Source organism: Lygodium microphyllum, chromosome 28 (genome assembly GCF_053477565.2).
Source record: "Lygodium microphyllum isolate KBCC chromosome 28, Lygodium_microphyllum_v1.1.10, whole genome shotgun sequence".
NCBI lineage: Eukaryota > Viridiplantae > Streptophyta > Polypodiopsida > Schizaeales > Lygodiaceae > Lygodium > Lygodium microphyllum.
The window spans coordinates 126345881-126367742 of NC_141162.1; the positions used below are offsets into that span (position 1 = coordinate 126345881).

Sequence of the window (21862 nt, forward strand, 5' to 3'; positions counted from 1 at the left end):
TACAATAATATGTACTCGTTGTCTTTAATTGGGAAAGTAGGCAAAGATGGAACGATAAGGCTTAAAGGAGTGTTAGATGGCTCGTCAATCTCTATAGTGGTCTCTTCCATTATTGTCTCTGCTTTGAATTCAGCAACATCTAGGTCCTTTGCAACTAATGCTTCCATCTGGGTGTCTAGTTGCTCCTCAATATCAATATCATCTACAATCTCTTTAAGAAGGCAATAGCTAGATAATTTTGAGATTTCTTTATGCTTTTCATCAGATCTTAGAGGGTATTTCACAAGGGAAAATACAATAAATGCAGTAAACTTAAGCATAAGCTTGCATATTTTTGGGTGAAAATAGTATAACTCAGATGCATAAAATCTATCTGAAAGAGAATGATAACCACATTTCTTGGTAAATAAGGACTTCTCAGTGCCAGACCTTCCAACAGGGGTGTGAACATACTCCTTGAAATCCAACTGAACAACAGGATATGCCAACTCTTCAAACTCTGCAAAATATTCCTTGATAAAGTCATTTGAGAAAATTAAGAACTTGATCAAGGTCCCACTCTGGATTGCAAATCTCCCTAGTTATTAGATCGAAAGCAATGTCAATATTGTTTTCTATGAGAAAATCAAAAATCTTCTCAGAGGTTGTGACATCTGTAATTTGAGACAACGCTGGGATCCTCACAAGAGACTTTGAAGCCTTTCCCTTCTTTGAATCCTTTTGCTTGAACCTTCAATTGTCACAAACATATGAGATGCTATTGAAATATTTGAGGCAACTAACTCATTTGTCATTGTGGGCTCAAGGACTCTTTTCCTCTTGATAGATGTTGAGGTAGACATGTGTGACATCTCTGTACCAGACATCTTCTTGAGATTCAATAGCTCTAAAGGTGCGCAAGTGAAATACCACTACTTTTAACGTTATTTTACTTACTCCGTGAGGTGGAGGCGGGGCTCGGCCCCTGCTTCTGGTCTTAAGGTGCACTCGCGTGCTAATCCAGGCGGAAGACATTGTCAGGTGGGGAGTTTGGCTGGGGCGGCACATCTGTTAAAAGATAACGTAGGTGTCCTAAGATGAGCTCAACGAGAACAGAAATCTCGTGGCCTGAAGAAATGGGGAAGAAAAGTGCACAAAAAATTTTGGGTGCCCTTAAATAGGTGTGAGAGGGGAAGAAGAAACGTTCCAAAAACCCTAATCAAACAGCTAATGAGAACATGACACATGGACATCAGCACTCGCGAGTATATAAGAACTTCTCACTTGGCGCAAACGCAAATTCACACCTTATGCATGATTGCCGTTCATTTGACAATTCTCACGTATCCGATCGATAGAGGTGTCGTACATTCGACATTAATGATGTCGAAAGCTGCTGAGTTGTCCAAAACAGTGCGATAATATACTTCACCAACTTTAGCAACAACCTTCATCATGTTTTATCGTAGCTATAGAGCTGTTGAGTTGTCCGAAGCAACATGATAGCACATATCACGAACTTTAGCAATAACCTTCATCGTGTCATATTGGAGCTATAGAGCTTCTTCTTGCCTTCTCACACTGCACTGTGACTGGGGAAAATACAAAGCAAGGGCTTGCAAACAGAAACACAAGGAACTCATGCATTCGTGTTGTGTTAGAATCCGCCAATACAAAGCGATTAGGGCAAAGGAGGAACTCAAATTCACTCTATCATATTGTATTGGGCCAACCTTTATTGTTAAGCAAGGAGCAGGAGTTCAAGGCTTCCATCTAGTCTCCGTTTCGCCACGATGGGAGTCAATTTTCTTAGTATTTAGCTTCCTTATCGCACCGTGTGGGTTTCAATGACCACGACAAAACAAACTACAAGGAAGGTCTTGGTGAAGAAATATTTTGAAGAAGGTCATGAGTTAATTGTTGAGAAGACAGTTGAAGAAATTTTTGTCCCTGTTACACCAGTTGGTAAAGTTTATTCAAGTGAATCCTCAAAGAGCAAGTCATTTGGTGAGTTTGAGCCTTCATCTTCTCCTCACTCTTAACTTCCCAAGGAAGCCCCTGTGAGGAAAAAGAGAAAGTCAAGATGGTTTTACATGCAGAGGTGTTTTGCAGAGATCAGGAAAGCTTAAAAGTCAACTAGTCACATCATTCCTAAGGCTACATTTTTTAGACTGGTCAAGGAGATATCTGATAGGTTGTCCTCTGTTGCTTCTGTGGGGATGACCTCAACAAGAGATGGCATCTTTCTGCCCTACTATGCTTGCAAGAGGTAGTAGAGGATTTTTTAATAGATTTTATGAATGATGCTTATATTGTAGTTGCCCATGCACATTGAATTACATTAATGAATAAAGACTTTAGTATGGTTAGCAGACTTAGATATAGGTTTGAAAATTTTTTGAAGCCTCTTCCATCAACAACTGATCAAAAGGCATTTGAAATCCTTAATGTTCCACCCACCCAGGAGAAAGCAGAAAGAGCCACCAGAATCCAAGATTGAAGAGGTTACCCATTTTTATCCTACAAGGGTTGCAAGTGAGTAGGGGGTTGTCTTGGTGGAGAAAAGGAAAGAGATAATAGAAAATGAGGATCTGATCTGGTAGAGAAAGATTTTGTCTCTTGGCCGAGTGAACTACGAGAGGATGGGCAAAGTGTACAACCAAATGGTTGTGAATGTTTCTGTTAGTCCTGAGAAAGAAGACTACCTCAGCATTTCTCCAGAGGATAAGATCCTATTTGAGAAAAAGGATACTCAACTAACAGATTCACTAGTTTATTGTTGTTTGAGGTAAGGTCTTTTACTTCTCTTTATTTATAATGAATTTTTCCAAGGGTCCTTATATTGCACTCATTCTCTTATTCATTCTTTACTTTGTATACATAGCATATGTTGCTTCTCTTAGCATTGATATTGCTAAGGGTATATTTGTTATTGATCCATTTCTCTCTGTGGATTTGTTTTCAAAATCTGATTCAAATATTGCAAGGTTTTTTAAGGACTTTGATAGTGTCACAAACCATCATATTTTTTTTTCATATATTGAAAGGTACTTTCTTCAACATTCTATCTCTTGATGATTTGTCTTTAGGGTTATTTCTCACTTGTGTTTTGGTTTGCAGAGGATATTGGAGTCTAATCTATATTGACATTCCTGGAACAGATGTCATTTTTATGAATTCTCTTGCAAGAATCCATGGCCAATCAAAGATGTATTGTCAATAAACTCTCTTTATTTTATCTTTTATTGGATAAAATTTATAATATTCACTAATAAGTTAATATGTGTAGTGCTGCTAGACTTGTTACTACCCACTTGGACACCAACTTTTAAAGCATTGTTGATCCTTAAAGAACTTTCAAGTTTTTGCTTCAAGAGGTCCCATTGCAAAATGACGTACATAGTTGAGGCTGGAGAGTGGTTTCAAATGCTTTGAGGATAATATATTCGAAGTTATTGAATGTAGAGGGGGTGAATGTAAGTTTCCTATGCTTTATCCCTTTTATAGTGAAAGTCTCTTGCTACTTCAAATAACTTGTGTGGTTTGTTATAGTGTAGAGACTACCCTGAGTCATACATGTGTGGTGGATACGGGAGAGGTGTATTGAACTAGTTTAAGATAGGGAAATTATACCGGTGGACTGAGATTCCCATCTCCCAGCTAAAAATTCCAAAGGACAAGTAACAATGAAGGGCAAAGGCAAGAAAATGGCAAACACCAAGAAAAAGAAGTCTCTAAGGTCCAAACAAAAGGGGCCCAAAATGAAGGGCAACATGCCTAAGCTTTGTCCATTGAAATGTAGTCCATCCCTTCTAAAGCCTAAGGAGAAAAGAGTGCCTAAGATAATTAAGTTCTTCGAGCCACCAAAGAAAATACCTACTAAGAGGAAACTAGTGATGACGGATGAAAGTATGGAAGATGAAGCAACTTTTCCAAAGAAAGAGAGAAGTGTTAAGGATGGAGAAGCTATAGATCAAGGAGAAGCTAAAAAACAGCGCGAGGATGGAGAAGCCAAAGATCAAAGAGAAGTTAAATAATAGCCTTATAATTGTCAGTTTGTCTATTTGTACGGAAGTAACATTCCCCTTGTGTATACATCTGTAGTGCAATATTCCAACCTAAAATGTAATGATATGTCATTTTGATCTTACCCATAAAAGGCAATTTTTTGTTCATAGAATCATAGAGAATTATAAATTTTGTACCAAGTCTTTCCTATTAAATTGTACTGCAATTTTGTAACTCATGATATAATGAAATCATTTTGGTCTACAAACGACGATTTGTTATTCATAGAATCACTGCAAAGCTTATACCTAGATTTTTTAAAATAGTACTTATCAATGTGTATAATTCCATGTTTCTGGCAGCAATATTTATGAGAAAAAGAAAGATTCAAAATTATTTATACATGCATATTTATGGTCTGAAACTCACAATAGTAGGAGGCAAACAACTCATACATGATATAGAGCTCTCAGCTCTTTTTCCAATTACAGCACCATTTACCTTGAACTTATATCCAGGAATAACATTTTCTAGAAACTCCAAGGTGTCTCTTACATTCGAAAGACTCCACTTTGAAGTAATGTTCACCTCCTTTACTTCTTGTGCGGTAACTTGCACTGTAAGTTTCAATGTCTTACAATCAATATCTGAATCTAAAGGAACCCAAGCACTCAATCTAAGTTTGTATCTTCTGTAATCAAAACCTATGATAAGAGATTGTCGAGATATATTATAGGATAAACCCAATGATTGAGGGCACACATTGCACCTTATAAATTCACCTTTGTGGTCAAATTCGTTGACTTTCCAACATAGAGCAAAAAATTTGTCCAAATCTTCCTCTAAAAATTTTCTATTTAGCCATGAAACCTTCGTCAGTTGTAAACATGTTGTTTTAAATCAAGCTACAAAAACATGCAAGGGTAAAAACCATGATAAGCGTACTCTTCTCGAGATCCTTCCAGGAGTCATAGCCTTTTCAAAATCTTGAGCAATCTTGAATTTAAAACTCTCCATTGTTGCTTCATCAGGCATCTCCCAATCCAAAGATGAGAGGCTTGGTAATTGCAGATCTTCAAGGTATCCATACACACCTACTCTTGAAGGAACCACATATTGTGCATAATAGACAAAAATTTCACTTTCATGAAAAAAAATCGTGGCTTGATCAACATAAATAATGTCTGCAAATTCTTTATGAATGGCATGGAATGTTATGCTGAGGCTCTCCACAGGTTGCCACTCGAAACTTATTGATGGAAAGATATCTACAACCAACAATCCATTATTTAGCATATGCTTCAAACAAAACCATATACTCACGTAAACCTTACAACTCAAACTTACAGTGTGCTTGTTGGGAAAAATATTCCCGTGGAGCTAAGTGTATATCTCTACCCATGTAAACATGTTGCACCAAACAAAACAAGCCTTGAGGCGTGGTTTTGAAGGTAAATATACGTCCCTTCCAATGATATTTGATATCCTCTTGTTTTGTTTTTCTCACTCTGTGAGAGCCCCTACAAGATGGTAGCATTGTAACCCAATCATTTATAGTAAATGTTTTGGGCTCCCATTCTCCATTTGCGCTCTTGCTATACATGGTGCAAGAGTTTATGGAATGAGAAGGACGCCTTGTGGATGCCATGTAAAAGACACGAGGGATTCACTAATAGTAATAAGGAGATGTCACCTGTGTGCAAGGAATATATGAAAATATCCCTTATCTACCCCCTATTTATGGAACCTTACCTTATAAAATGTACCTTCCTTCCCTTAAATAATCCCCCTCCCTTACACTCACGTGATACCATACGGTAAACCCTAGTGGACCCCCCAAGGTAAAAGACAACAAATAATCAGACAATGTGTAGAGAAAGAAACCTAAAGAGAGAGGCCAAGGAGACAAATTAAAAATACTATGAGTGCCAAGAACTTTGAAAATTATCCCGATTTTTAAAATGATCTCAATTAACTTAACTTTTTCATGTCTTCATCAAAGGTTTTGACAGCTTTTATTAGTTAATAGGGGCCGTTGGGACTACCAAAACTTGTTAGGGTTTGAAGATTTTGACTGAATAGGAGGGGAAGAACCACAAAATGAACTCTACTATCTCAAAAGTAGAGGAGAAAAGAATACCATATTTTTGTCCACATGGGAAAATCTTTGATTCTATCCACTGTGCCATTTAATTTCTATAATATACAAATTATTAGGAAGCTTAACCACTCAATTGCTACTCAAACAATTGACATACTCTCATCGAGATTTTCACATTTGAATTTCTTCACAGTTAACTCATTTAGTACACATATGTACCCTTCTTCAAGTTCACCATCCACAATAATGAAAGTTTCCTCATATTTGAGTGTATGAAATGGTAGAATACTAGCTACATGGGTCTCTCTAAGGATATACTAGTTGCATGGGCCTCTTTTAAGATATCACTAAGTTTTGGTTTCATAAGGTGAGTAAGAAAGGGACTATAGAAGAAAAATCATGAAGTTGCATACTCATTGCTATTGGAATTTGTAAGTAGTTCTTTACCCAAGTAGAAGTCATAAATATTATTGTTTATTATCTTGACGCATTGATATATGGCAAGATGAATGAAATCAAGCTCTCTCTTTAGTTTTTGTTTCCTATGTGAGCTAGAATATATAAGTTGGATGTTGTTCGGATCATCACAGTCCAAGGAATATAAACAAAATTGGAAATCTATAGATGGGATTGGAAATCTAGAATATATGAGCTACATATTGGTAGGATCGTCATGATCCAATGATTGCAAATAAACTTGGAAAGCTACCATAGGGACTATGACATTTTACAAGAATAGCTTTGAAGATGTAATTGAAAAGAGAATGCTAGTAATATACTTGGACAATATTCTCATGCATATAGCAACAGGATGGAGCATCCCATGATCTCAAGCTCCATGCAACTGATCTCACTTGACTTGTATATATCTAACTTGGCCACACTTAGTCTAGCAATGGACCCTGCTAGTAGGCAATACTATAATGTGGCTTGTGTGCAGCATTTGGTGCATACTGTGCATAATTTCTTGAATCTATAAGTGTAGCTCATGGACTTAGAATATCACATTTATCACTTGAACGCACTTAGTTTTGGCATCTAATTTCACAACTATCAACACAAGTACTACGGAGGAATAGGAAAAGACTAGCAACAAATTCTCAATTTTCAACAATCGATAGCACTTCATGGTTACCCATATCTATTTTCAATTATGTCATTTTAGCATTCACCTAGCTCTACATTACAAGTTGGCTAACAAGAATTTGGAAGCAACCGTTAATAAAGAATTGTCTTTATACAACTGTTTATCGGCTACTTCATCCTTGGCTTGATTTGTGGCATATTGTATGGTGTGGCTTGAAGTGCTTGCATGCCAGACAATTTTTTGTAAGATCTAAAGAAACAACATCCTTGTCACCTCTATAGATAGAGTCGAAGAGGAAAATGCATATGGATCACTGACGAGGAAATACTCCCTAAAATATTCCCTGGCTGACTAGGAAAGATTCACAATATGGTCGCACATGTGACCGAACTACCTTCCCGAGCTATAAAAGGAAGACCCCTCTAAAGCCATTGTCAATCTATCTTTCCCCCAGTCAGAGTTCTTCCAACTACCCTTAAGCTCTTCACCTATTATCTATCTAGATCGCCATCTAAGCTTCACATTGGAAGCACATGGGTGGATAGAGCCATCTTTGTATTAGTTCATTCGAAATTAAAGCAGTCTTTGTTATTCTCATATTTGTTGTGTGTTCACGACACCTAGCTCAGATTTTGTCCACTATGCCCTATAATTTATACATACTATCAAAACCCAGGGGGTTCTTAGGAGTAAAGAGTATGCGAGAGGAAAGGGCTTCAATAGTGAAGAGGAGAAAAATTGTATGTTGCATCAGGTAGTGGTGTTGGCGCATCAAGTGTTGCTACTACTGTACCAACAATTCAAACAACACCAAGGATTCGCCCAACAACCTTTAGTGAAGAAAAGTTAAATGGTACAAACTATACTTTGTGGAAGTTTAAAATCACAACTATGCTTAATTCTTATGAGCTTCTCGAGACGGTGCTGGGGACTGACCCATAATCACAAGTGACCCCCTTGACCCATCAAATTTGACTGTTATGATTCCTCCAAATGCAATTCTTTTATGAGCTTGGAAATGAAGGAATAAAAATGCATTGTGCATCTTAGTTATAAGTTGTTCTGACATTGTTTTGATCTTGATTCATCAGCATACAACCAAGGCATCAAAGACTTGAAATGCATTGATGAGGAGTCAGTACAAAATACAAAATCAAACAAGGATTTAGAACTTGGAGAATCAACTAATAGTAGAGAAGTTTATTAAGGAAGAGACAATTGAAGCATTTATCACTCGGATCAAGAATTCGCATGTGCTGATGGTTGGCGCTGGGATACAAAAGATTAGTGAGGAGCTAGCTTGGAGGTGTCTTTGGAATTCGTCCACCAAAGTTTGATGGATGGGTAACTACCCTAAACACTTAGGTGAGACGCCAGCATTTGATGTCTAAGGAATTTTGTATACTCCTGATGGAGGAGGAGTGGAGGCTTAAAGCTTGAGAAGGTAACAACAGTGGTGATGTTGCATTCTTTGCCAATGTGAAAGGAAAAGGTGGTTCCTCTACCAACTGTGACAAAAAGAAGAAGAAAGGTAAAAAAAAGTTTCAAGGAGATTACTTCTACTGCAAGAAGAAAGGACATACAATTGCATATTGGCATGTCAAGAAGATGTATGAAAAGAGTGGCACCATGAAGACTAAAGAGAAGGAGACAGCCACCAATATGGTTGAAGTAGAGTTGGAGTTATCCATGGCAACCATTAAGGAAGTGTGTTCCTCGACACAAGAAATATCTAACATGAACTCATTGGTATTGGATAGTAGCGCCTCCCGTCACATGACCAACAAGAAAGGTCTATATAGTTCTGTGGAACCTGTGCAAGAATCCATCACTGTGATGGAGGTAATAGCACATATAAAAAATGAGGTACTAATTGAACAATAGTGGTTAAATAAGAACGCGTAGAGTTGATCTTGCTTTGGGGTTTACTTCTCAAACAATAAAGCATCATATTTTCCCACTCTATCTTTTATGAAGATGGAACTCTAATATATTGTTTCATGTACTATTTTCATTTGGATAGCATTGATTTGAATCGGTGTTCAAAGCTTTATTGAAATAAAACAACGAATAGATCTTTTGGTAGTAGTACCATTATTTTAACCATAATATCATAATGGGAACTAAAGCAAGTAAAGGTGATAGAGCTCTATTTAATTATGTATTGGCACATCTAGAAAACTAAGGTTTCTATTTCTTCACACATCTACATACTATAGAGCTTAGTCCTAAATAAATTAGCATCATTGGGTCACCACGATACCTTCCACCTTTTTAGTTTAACTTTCTTTTTGTAAAGTAGAGAGTACCTTGACTTTATTCTATGTATCATGTCTGACTTGTTGGTCTTTCTAATCAAAGAATATGCTAGTATTATGGTCCAAATTTAGGACAACCAACCACATTATTTCTGTACAATGATGTTATAAGTATTAAAGCTTAATGAAGAGAAAAGCAAAAAACGATCCATAACTGCTCATTTTAATGCATACAACAAGGCTATTGCCAATATAGTTCCTCTTTTTTAAAGTGCTTTTCTCATCCATAAGAAGTTATATCATCTAAATTCTAGGACATGCAGTATGGATGAGAAATTCATATTTTTCAAATCAAGTACTTGTTTGAGTAAGTGCATATATTACAAATGATACAAAATTTGGAATAATATGGAAATATTATTTAAATAGCTTGAGATTCTAGCATAAATTTAGCTAATATATAAAAACTACAAAAATATATGTAAGAGCAATGACAAATGAGAGGGTGCAAAATTATATATAATTACCTAGAATTCAGTTCATTTGGAAATACATAATCTTACAAATTTTTAGAAAGTTAAACATTAATAAGTTTTTTATCAACTTTAAATAATATGAGTGCTTTAATTTCTACATTTATTTAAAAGTGATAATTTTCAAGTTTTCAAAAGAAGCATAGGGAATCTTCTTGGGAGAAACACATAATTCATTCAAAAGGTTTGCAACTATGTTTCCTACTTTTCAACATAGAGAGAGAGAGAGAGAGAGAGAGAGAGAGAGAGAGAGAGAGAGAGAGAGAGAGAGAGAGAGAGAGAGAGAGAGAGAGAGAGAGAGAGAGATTTCCATAGTTGATTGTCAAAAGAAAAGACTATTCTATGGTTACACACATACACGTACACATATGTGCACTCAACAAGAGGAGGGTTTCATACATAAAACAAGATATCATGGGGGTTGTGGCTCTATACCTTTAAGCATTGGGGTGGATGAACATCCTAAAGCCATTGGCATTTGGGTGGTTGTGCAATTGTTCAAAGGAGAAAGCATTGCATTCTTGCAATATACAATATCATAGTTTTTATTATGATATAATACACACATTGCCTTAGGTTGTACTTTGCTTGCACTTCACAATGTATCATGCCTTATGCATATTTTTAAAACTCATATGCATTTCATGGACATTTAGGTAAATCATATACTCGTAAGAGGTACTTGTACATATAAAATAGACAATGAGGTGTTAATTCAACAATAGTGGCTAGATACAAAGGCATAGAATTGGCCTTGTCTTTGGGGTATACTTCTCATACAAGAGAGCATCATGTTTTCCAAATCAAGTGTAATAACCTCTATTTCTACATCAAAATAGATGAAGATGGAACTCTAATATATCCTTTATTTGAATAGCATTGGTTCAATGGTGTTCAGACCTTCATTGAAACAAAACAAGTATTGCTTGTGCCATTATTTTAACCATAACATAGAAATAGGAACCAAATCTAGAAAATGGAACATAATTTTATTTTATTATGCCTTCGCACATCTAGAAAACTAAAGAGGCTAATATTTCTACGCATGTCTAAACATTATAGAGCTTCCTCCTAAACAAATTACCGACATTTGGTCACCTAGCTACATTTCACATTTTTCCTTAAACTTTTCTATTTTGTAAACTAGAGAGTACCTTGACTTTGTTATACATGTCATGTCTTATTTATTAGGTTTTGTAACTAGAGAATATGCTAGTATTATGGTCCAAACTTAGGACAACCATATTATTTCTTCGCAATGTTGTTATACTTATCAAATCTTAATTATGGGCAAAATAAAAAAGGATCCAAAATGGCTCATTTTGGTACATACAAGAAGGCTTTTCGTAGTATAACTCCTCTTTTTAAAAGTGTTTTTCTCATCCATAAGAAGTTATATCATGTGATTTCTAGGACATGCATGATTAGTTCAAAAATACTAAACTTCAAGTTTTTAAAAGAATCTTAGGGAATCTTCTGAAGAGAAACATGTAACTTGCTCAAAAGCTTTGTAACTATGTTTCCTACATTTTAATATAGAAATGAGAGAGAGAGAGAGAGAGAGAGAGAGAGAGAGAGAGAGAGAGAGATTACCATAAAAGGAAAGACTATTCTATGAATGTGCACATAAGCACACATATAGGTGCACATGTATATACTAAACACGGAGAAGGGTGTCATACATAAAACAAGAGATAATGGGGTTGATAGCTCTAAACCTTTAAGCAATGGGGTGGATGAGCATCCTAAAGCCACCAGCATTTGGGGGTAGCACAGCATTGGGCCACTTGGGTGTTGAGTGGCTGTGTAATGGTTCGAAGGAGAAGGTGTCGTAGAGACGCATCAATAGTGGTGGCCCCGCCCGATTGAAGAGGCTTTGCCCGATACATTGTCGCGGCCCTGCCGTGAAGGGAATGTAGGACATGAGTGGTGGTAGTTTTTGCCCCTCCAGCCAACGGTCCGGGTTGAACACGTGTGCATTCTTATAGTAAATTGGATGATAGTGTAGCGTAATGATGGGGATGACTAGGACTTTCCCCTTGGGGATGGGTCCATAACCCTCCACATAGTCATCACCCTTTGCTCGCCTTGTTATCACATTGGCTTGTGGGTACATTCGATTTGTCTCTAGGCACACATTTTTGAAGAAGTTAAGGTCCTTGGCCCTTGTTGACCTAGCTGCCCTCTCGCCCCACTTTAGGTCATTGGACACCAAATGCACCGCCCACCCCAGTGCATTGGCTGCTGTCGTTGCCCCCGCGAACAATAAATTTTTCACTGTATCATGCAATTGCACACTATCCACGCTTGCTATAGCCTCTTGCAATTCTGATAGGGGTGATCCTACACCCCTTTCCTTGATGATTTCCTCCACCACTTTGTTGAGGCCTCTTATAAGAGCTCGCACATCACTTCGATAGAGCTTGTAGAGTGGTAATAGCTTGGCAGGGACAAACCCCACCACCGCCGAGTATCTCTCAAGCTTGGACACCAGGTGATGCACATGGTGGAATTTTTCCATGCTCAACTCTATCCCAAATGCGAATTTGTAGAGCACTTTGAAGAAAATTTCATTCAAATCCATGTACAGGTCTACCTCATGGGTGGCCTTCCCATTAGCCACCATCTCTTTCCATTCTCTGAGCTTCTTGTCCGTCTCCTCGAGGACCAGGTCCTCAAAGGCTTGAATTCTCTCGGCTTGCTTGGTGTGCGGGTTCAAAACTTGGTGGGAGGGTAGGTGGTCATCCTCATCGAGGGCGCCGAGAATGCCGCGAGGTCCCACGACCTCGCCCAGGAGCCTGGCAGCTCGCCCCCCTTTGTCATAGTTGGAGGCATTCTGCACCAAGCAGTGCTTGACGACGTTGAGGTTGAAGACCACAAGGTTGTACTTGCCGATGGGGAAGGTCTCGTCACCTTTGGAGAGCCTCTCTCGCAGCAGAAGAAAGGCGGTAGGCCCATGCATTTTGAAGAAGGTGGCGAGGCGAAAAGAGGACAGGGACATCTTCAAAGCAGAGAGGTGTTTGTAGACGAGGATGGGCAGTGCGGCTAAGAGGGCGAGTGTGAGGTGGGGGGGTGTAGCCCAGGCGACAGGCCAAGGTGACATAGGCGCAAAGGCTCACCGTCATCACGGCTACAGTGACAAACATGGTGGCGGCAGGGGAGGCTACACCAGCAGCAACTCAATCATATATAGACACAGAGTACACGCCCAGCCCACACACTTCCGTACACGCTCACAGATGCACCCACACCCAGGAGTGCTCCGATTTGCAAGCGAAGGGGAAGACTGGAGCTTGTAAATTTTATAGTGGGTAGCACGTGCTCCGGGGCTGGGAGCACTCATCAGCAAACCAACATATGCATATGCTCCGTATTCTACTATTTTTCGCATTGAGAAAACAACACACGGGCTTCACGCCTTCACATCTCACGACACACTGAAACTTGATAGGCTGCAGCGCTGCCAGTTGGTTCCTGAATCCTCACAATGAAACTTAATAACTTATATTCACTGGTGAACGTCGGGGCCTCGTTGAGCGCGTCTTAAGAAAAACTTATTAACGAGTCACTCATGTCCATATCCCTGTCCCGTAACGAGCTATGTCCAATACGACAGTCTGGACCATGCTTCACGCCACATTGCCATTTGCGCACCGCCCTACACGGGCTTCACGCTGTCACAGATCACGACATCCTGATATTTGATAAATTGAAAGCATAGTGCCAGTTGGTTCCTCACGATGAAACAAAATAACTTATATTCACCGATCAACGTCGAGGGGCCTCATTAAGCGCGTCTTAAGAAAAAATCATTAACGAGTCACTTATGTCCACATCTCGGTCCCGTAACGAGTTATGTCTAATAGGACTGCTCATAGGAATCTGGACCATCTATTTACGAGATTCACGCCACGTTGCCATTGCAGCTGCTGCTTTTCACTCGTTTTCATGTGCACTCGGCATGAAAACGATGTATTACACTAAGAACGGTACTACGGGGCTTGGAAATTGGAATATGTACTACCATGCCGAGCATGCACATGAGAACTCTATATTAATTTGCATTTAAGGACGAAGAAGAGAATGCCTTTAAACCGATACCAAGAAGGATAAGATGTTTGCTTATGAACTCGTAATCTTTACGGACAAGTTTTTTGGCATGCGTAATACTATTATTACTATAGTGATCACTTTGATCAACAATCTTCATATCAAAGCCCAGTTCTTGTGGATTCTCCATTTTGTTAAAACTTGGTAGTTGGGGCACCACATCAAAAAATGTACAGGCATTTTGATTTCTTACAATTATGGATGTCTTGGTTACATGGCATATAATTGTTCTTTGGAACCTATGCATGGAATGGAGTATTGCTAAAAGTAGAATTCTGGTATTGTGTAGTTTGTAACTTGAAATGGCATTTTATGTCTTTAAACAAGTGTCCCTCGAGCATCAGATAGATAGGTTCTTTTTCATCGTATATTTCAATAGATATACCTCAGATCCTAACTTGTATGCTTATAGGGATGGCGAAAAGTTAATAATATTTTTCCTTTATATGGATGATCTTCTTACTACACATGGCTATAACAATAAAATCCATCACACTCAATGAACTTTGAGCTTTGAGTTTGAGATGGACTTAAGATTATTGCTATGAGGATCCTATAGTGATAAGGTTTGATCATCACCTTTACATTGCCATTGCCAAAACTCTAGTGTTTTATATAGCACCAAACATATTAAAATCCAATATTACTATATGTGTGATTTAATCAAGGATGGGTTAGTAGAATTGGTCTTTACTATTCAATAGAGACAATGGAGCATATATCTTTACCAAAGCTCCTATGAAGGATCTACTTTGAGTTTGTCTTTAGAAACTAGGCGGAGAATATAGTTCACCTGTACATGGATATTCGGAAGGGGTGTTAGACATGCCCAATTCTTTTTCAAGTATCACCACTGATTTATGGTTTTCAAAGTTGTAAGGCCCTCATTATGAAAAGAAGCCATGTGTGAACCTAGAAATTTGTCATGTCTTATATCTCAAATGAGGTCTATATGACCCAATGGTAGAAAGGAGACCTTTATGGATCTACCTAGTCTAGTTAAGCTCCTAGCATCTTAAGGCACATTGCAGGGGTCTTAAGGAAGCTAATAACCCTAATCCAATGGTAAAAAATATATTTCTTGGAATAATCCTTAATTGCTTGGAAAAGTTCCATAATATGCTAGGTTGGACAAGTTGATATATTTGAGCTATGAAAGCAAGACCCCTCCAAATCCATAGTCAATCAACTATTCACCTAGTCAGAGCTCTTTCGACTTGTGTTCATCTATTCATCTATCATGTATCTAGATTTCCATCTAAGCTTCACAATGGCAGCGTTATTGAGAGGTAAATTGTTAGGCTTAAAACTAATCAACTTTTGAGATTATGATTTTATAGATGAAAGCCAAAAGATATTATAGACAATACAAGTATACAAATGAGAAATCAAAATGTATTCTATATGACTTGTAAAGATCATTTGCTTCAATCCCTGTACAGCTTCATTATTATTTTTAAACTTGCAATGCTATGACCAAGATGATAGACCAATCAATTCAATACTTTTGAGATGATAACACAAACCCAAATACTAAAATCCAAAAGATCTAGTGACTACAATGTATTAATCTGTACATAAATTATATATGTAAGACCTTAAAACATGGCGAATATAACCATATAACACACTTAAATCAAGTCAGCCCAAAGAAATTGTGAATTTCTTAAGCAAAGCTTCAAAAATCTAATATATTTAACATAAAATCCCTCCATTCTTTCACCTAGAGAGGTAGGAATAGAGAGATGCACATTTTCCCACAAAATCTCTTTTTTTGGGTACCTAGCATGCATGAGATAACACCCTAATCAAGGGAGATCCTTTGCAAACTCTAATTATGGCACTCTAGCCATGCAAATCTCTATGTAATAGTAGTATAATAATCCTAAATCTCACCCAAATATATAGCATATATGCATCCACACATATATTGAAGTTCTTCCCTTCATGTGTTTTGCTATGCTTTTCCTATGTTTGAGTTCTCACCAAAAGCTTATCATAAAGATAGAGTTCCTGCTATATGTTTTTTCCATGTTTGTTAGCACCTAGATCACGCCCCCAATTTGTACCATGAAACATAGAGGAGATTTTGGAATCAATGGCCGACCATATCATTCATCACCTAAACTTAGGTTGTGGATACTAAAATGACCACTCAAATGTATGGCAATCGATATTTGACCTATTTCGTTTCAATTGATACTTTGAAACTCCTAATATACATTGTTAGGTGAAGTAAAACTATCAAAAACTCTGAAATTCACATCCCATAGACATGCATATGAAATCCCAAAAGGAATAGAGATCCTATAAGGTTTAAACATTGTCAAGTGTTTTCGCAAAATTCAAAACCCCTAGAAAAACTGTAGATAGGTTGGATTTTTTGTAGTTAGATTGTTTGTGTGATAGTTTGTCTTATTGTTTTGTAGTTGGATTTTATGTGTTTGTCTAGCTTAGATTTGTAGGATGATGACATGCACCTTGCCAACAACTACCAATCTTGCAGCCCATTCAAAACTCTGAGGATTCCTGTTATGTGACGTTCATGGATGTTTCCTCGAAAGACCAATCCTCGAGTAGCCAAGAAGTAACTAATCTCCAAACCAAACCTGACATAACCCTGATACCCCTTCAACACCCTAAGGAGTCAGTCCATTTCCCACTGAAAAAGGAAGTTGGTTGTAATGGAGCATCAGAAGAGGAAACAACTCCCTTGAAGGCGTCAGATCTCTATCTAGAAGCAATTCGTGGAACCTTCATCTGTGAAGTGGAAGGAGAAAAGCAATTAACATTCCTCGATGCACATGATACTAAATGTCACTTGAAGGTTGGTGTCAATCTTCCAAAAGAAGAATTGTCGATCTTGCATGACCTTCTGAAGGAGAACTTGGATGTGTTTGCATAGTCCTATAAAGATTTGAAGGGGATTGATCCAATGATATGTCAATATCACATCGATTTAGAGCAGCCTAATGTGAAGCCAGCAAAGCAAAGACAGAGGCATATGAATCCAAATTACTCTGCCCTCGTATGATGTTTCACTTGAAAGTCAGGGTGCAGGTCTAAAACGCCAGGCAGTTGTATTCGAGGAGTTTTTGTATGATCAAGAATGAAATATGATAAGAGACAACACCCTAAAATGGCGGCTAATGTTTGATCCTATTGTTCTTTGGTTGTTCCCTGAGTATTAATGTTGTTCTCTTTCAATTTATTCAACTAATGATGGCTATGGTGATAGTAAACAATGTAATATTTGATGGACAACAGTTCTATGTTGCTGAGTATGATAGGTGCTTCATGTTTGGGTATATTTCCTGAATGTTATATGGTAGCAATAGCTGCAAATTTATTCAGGAAGTTTTCTACAATACTGTGGTGTTTTCAAGCAGCATAATGTGCCTTGATTGTTATGGCATTCTAAGAAGCCATAACACTTTGACGATCCCTGCAAGTCTTAGAAAAATAATTTCTTGATTTAGGTGCAGATTTGGAATCAATTCTTGAGAGATTTAGGCGACATGAATGCTGATGGCATTGACGATGTATCAGGCCCTTTTATGGGCAACATTTATGTTAGGCAATTACCCTTATCATTTCAACCCTATTCTTACTAGGAGCAGATCACGAGAACTAAGCGAGGCATTAGCAAGGCAGCAACAACGCGAAGTTTTTCTTAATGATGCAGAGGTTTTTGCAACATTAGGCAGGCTGGATGAAGAATAGGCTATACTTGATAGTTAGGGTGATTAGGATGTGGATTCCTCTAGGGGGGTACAACAACCGTTTATAATTCTCATGCTATTTCTAAAGAATCTTTTCCAACTCCTCTGACTCTTGAAGTTTCACCTAATGTTTCAGAAGATGAGGAGCCATCATTACCACCTAAAGATCGAGAAACTCCTCCTAAGTAAGCACTTAAAAGACTGCAACCTATAGTGCTTGGGAGATCAGTTTCACTGAGAGCTACAACCTTCAATCTAAGAAGCCTTTAAAATTTAATCCTCTACCGCCATTGTGGAGGCCTCATAAGCCGAACATAATGAATCCAAATCAGATTGTTAACCTAAAGGTTAGAGCCTCTAAGTTTTCAAGAAAGAAAAAAGAAGACCCTGATTGTCATGTGGCCGAGTTTGAGACTAGGTGGACAACAAGTGGATTCAACCAAATGTACGTGGATCAAGTAAAAAGGCAACAATTTGTTGTGACCTTCCAGGGAAAGGCTTTGGATTGGTTTGCCAGTTATGGTATGGCAGCCTTCAATTCATATGATGCTTTAAAAAAAACATTTTTAGGCATGTTCCACAAGGACAACTTCGAGAGATATTTTAAGGAAGATCAAGAAGATCAAACAAAAGACTATGTTAGTGAAGGACTATGCCCAGAAATTCTGGAACCTATTGAACAGGCTGGCTGTTGATAATACACCTTCAGTGGAGATACAGATCACCTACTTTATGAAGGGCTTGAAAGGTAAGATTCGAAATCCCATTTCCAATGTTGAGATGGGTCAGAATGATCCATTGAATAAATTGATTAGGGCAGCTATGAGAGTCGAAAAGAGACTTGGTACCTCTAGATCTAAGAACAATAAAGATGTTGACTCTTTAGACTGATCAGATTCTAATGCAGATTTAGAATTAGATTCAGACACAGATAGCGATTACAACTCAGATTTAGATGATGATTCAAGTGACTCGGATGAGGATAACTCTAGCAAGAGGAGGCATAAGAAGAAAAAGAAGAAATCACGATTAGCTATGACCAAAAAGAAGAAAGCAAAGGATAAAGATAAGAAGAAATCATAGGATAGCAAGTTAGATAAAATGATAAAACAAAAGCTAAAAGATTTGGGTATTTCTGAAAGTAAGAACAAGGAAAAGAATTGTGAATATGTCAGAGAAAGGGCCATGAAACTAGGACTTGTTGGTATAATCCTAATGTCAAGATGGCACAACAGATGCCAATGATGTAGGCTAGACCAAGACCTATTCAACCAGTTGTAGTAAATCAGATTATTCCTGACACCATACCACAGAGACCATTCAGAGGACCTACAAGAATGCAGGCTAGACAGCCTTGGAAAATTTTTCAGGCACAGCAGCAAACTACCCAAATGAGAGCATGCCACTATTGTGGAGGTCAAGGACACTTTGTTGGACCAAACTATGAGCTTTGGGCAAGGCATAGGAGTGAGAGAGGAATGCCAATAGCAAGGTCTCACCATGATGGAAGACCGTTAGGAGCATCTCATCAACAACATCCACCTGCCCCAGTTGCAGCAGTCCTTATAGAGTTACCTGATCAAGATGAAAAAAGGCAAGTCCCTAATGGTAGAGAAACTATTGGCTGTAGGAAAATTCAACAAGAGAAGGTTCAAGAAAAGGCAAAGGAGGTGTCATGTAACATTAATGCTGCAAGTATGCATGTTCATTGTGATTGTTCTAATTGTCTTGAAATAGAGGAATGTCAAGGGGAACCAATGGTCTTAGCAGTAACTAGAAGTCAAGTTGGTATGAAGCTTGATTGGTAGGAACAAGAGAAGATAAGGAAAAAGGCAACAAAGGAGGTGAGAAAGATGCAAACACTTGCTGAAAAACGTGAAGTTGATCGAGTGATGATGTAGGGGATTCAAGTTTGGAAGAAACTTGACCTCTGCAGGAGCATTTTCCTGAATATCAGGAGTATGTTCTTGAACAGTAGAATCAGTCTCCTGATGATCAGAAGCAGTTTCGTGATAGCATAGTTGCTGAAAATTTACAGCAAGGAGGCTCAGAAGAGCTATTCCAAGCTTTAGCAAAGTATTCTTTGCATTTAACCTTGGAGAAAATTTTGGATCTAATACCGAGATTTAGGGAGAAGTTACTCCTGAAGATTAGAGAGAAGTTACAAGAAGTTCTTGAAAGTATAGCACTTCAGGATCAAATAGTTCCTGACTATCAAGCAGTTGTACCAAACTAACAAGAAGTGGCGGATTATCAAGTACCTACCATTCAAGTTGAGTATGCAGGTAGTAAGTATGATGATTTGGATAGAGGTTCAAGAGTTAACATACTTCATGAACATACATATTTGGTAACTAAGCAAAAGGAGCTATTACCAGCCCGATTTCAGGTCCAGATGGCAGACCAAAGGAGGTTAGAGCCTTTGGGTATTCTTAGAAATCAACAAATTCGAGTAGCTAGCCTGAAGTTTAGGGTCAATTTTGTGGTTTTGAGAATTTCAGAAATTGGGGATTCCTATACAATGCTTTTGGGAAGACTGTGGTTTAGACTGGCTAAACTCAAGTAGGATTGGGGAAATGACTATGTGTGCATCCCAAAAGGACTTAAGGAAATCAGGTTATCCACAGTGAATAAGGTTATTTTGAAGAGTTCCTCTAGACTTGCAGTAGCCCAAACTATTAACCTTGCAGATGAAGTGGAAGATGATGAGGAGGAATTATTTCTTCAAGTAAATCCTTTTATGGTTCAACTTTTTGAAATAGATGTTGATGGTATTATAGAAGAGTATATATCAGAAGTAGCCCAATATGGTTGGAAACGCAGTCCACCAACAACAAACTGTTCAGGAATTTGAAAGGTCTTCCTGAAGATTAGGAGTAGCCTATATTTCAGGACATGTCTGGAAATGAGCAGAATAAATTAATTCAGGACCACAATATAACTTATCCTGAAGTTTCTTAGCAAGAAATACCTGACAAACAACAAACTGGTATGGACAGTTTTATGGACAGTTCTGGTACATTGGATGAAGAAGTACTGAAGGCTATTGTTCAAGCTAAACTAAGATATGAGCATATAATGAGAAGATCGGCAAGAGTGATTGAAGATGAGGTTCAAGAGGTTAACCTGAATATAGAAGGTGAGCCTAAACCCATCAAGGTTAGTATTTTTATGGAAGATAATTTCAAGCAAGATCTAATTCAGTTGTGCAGAGAGTTTCAAGATATTTTTACTTGGGTTTATACAGATATGAAAGGATTTGATCCAGTTGTGTGTCAACACATGATAAACTTGAAAAAGGATGCTAAGCCCATTTATCAAAAGAGGCATAGAATGAATCCTAATTATGCCAAATAGGCCAAGGAAGAAATTGACAAGCTTTTGAGAGTTGGGTTTATCAAATCGATTAATGAGGTTACTTGGTTATCTCCTATTGTTGTAGTGTCAAAGAAGAATGGGAAGATTAGCATTTGTGTGGATTACAGGAAATTAAATGCAGCTACTATCACTGATCCCTTCCCCATTCCTTTTACTAATTCTCTTCTGGATGATGTAGCAGGTCATGACATGTACAATTTCCTAGATGGTTTTTCGGGATATAATGATATAAGGATGCATCTGAAAGATATGGATAAGACAGCTTTCATTATAGAGTGGGGAGCTTATGTTAGCATAGTTGTGAGCTTTAGGTTGAAAAACGAATCGCTTGAGTTTCAAGGAACTACTCACAAAACATTTGAACCATATTTAACAACTTTTATGAGAGTATTCATTGATGATCTTTGTGTTTTTGGTAGCAAAAGTGAACACTTAAAACACCTCAAACTATGCTTTCAGAGATGCAGAATGTTTGGCATGTCATTAAATCCTTTGAAGTCAGTGTTTGCAGCCAAAGAGGTGTGTTGTTAGGTCATATCTTGTCTGAAGATGGATTGAGTATAGACCTTTAGAAGATTGTAGTTGTTCAGAAGGCTAAGGCTCCAAGTAACGTGCAAGAAATTATGAGGTTTATGGGGTAGATTAAGTGGCATAGCAGATACTTAAGGTACATGCCACATATTTGT

General features: G+C 37.9%; 1 pseudogene; it reads right to left on the reverse strand.

Annotated features, from left to right (window-relative positions):
- Nucleotides 1-11541: 11541 nt before the first annotated feature.
- On the reverse strand, nucleotides 11542-13363 carry LOC148011982 (cytokinin hydroxylase-like; annotated as a pseudogene).
- Between the last annotated feature and the right edge of the window lie 8499 nt (nucleotides 13364-21862).